Raw genomic sequence first — 622 nt, forward strand, 5'->3', positions numbered from 1 at the left:
TTTGTGATAATAGAAACAGGCAGGAGACCTCTTTACAGCTGTTTCAGGGTAGAATGAGTTCTCCGCGATATGTTTTTAAAAAACTATGAACTCAAAGATTCTAAAGCTACGAGACAAAATATTTTCAAAAAGAATTGAAAGGCAAGAAAGAAGCCTTGGGTAAAAAAATTAACAATAATATATAAAAAAAAAAAAAGCTATGTCGTCTGCTCACGTTTTGAAATTCGACACATGTGTAGTGCAAATGGTCGATAGCTTCCTCGTAGCATGAAGTGAAAAGAGGCGAATATTTGGCTTGGTTTACTCTGTCTATTAATTCCTGGTCAGTGGTTGCGTTTCTGACAATGTTCTGGAGTGTGTCGACGATTATCTCACGAATCTGGTTGAGCAAAAATTGGAAGGAAAGCAGAGAAACGGAATAGAATCATGCTTCGTTTCGATTGAAAAGAAGAAATTTATGACAAACAAGTCAAAGACAGTGAACGGGCAGGGGCACAGGACCAAAAATTAGATGGAAAAATTGACACATACAGGAACACCAATTTCGACAGGTGATCGGCGAGAAAAATTGCTAAGATATTAAGATATTTTCTTAACATGAAACCAATGGTAGCCTTAATAC

At 36.7% G+C, this 622-nt stretch overlaps 1 long non-coding RNA gene across 1 annotated transcript in view; it reads right to left on the minus strand.

Annotated features, from left to right (window-relative positions):
• The window catches only part of LOC106868778 (uncharacterized), a 2,261-nt gene extending 1,658 nt beyond the window's left edge, over positions 1-603 (minus strand). The window contains exon 1 of the long non-coding RNA XR_001409330.2: positions 215-603. This is a non-coding gene — a long non-coding RNA (uncharacterized LOC106868778). The remainder of the gene's footprint in view (positions 1-214) is intronic.
• Positions 604-622: the final 19 nt, after the last annotated feature.

The sequence above is a fragment of the Octopus bimaculoides genome, chromosome 25 (genome assembly GCF_001194135.2).
Source record: "Octopus bimaculoides isolate UCB-OBI-ISO-001 chromosome 25, ASM119413v2, whole genome shotgun sequence".
Classification (NCBI taxonomy): Eukaryota; Metazoa; Mollusca; class Cephalopoda; order Octopoda; family Octopodidae; genus Octopus; species Octopus bimaculoides.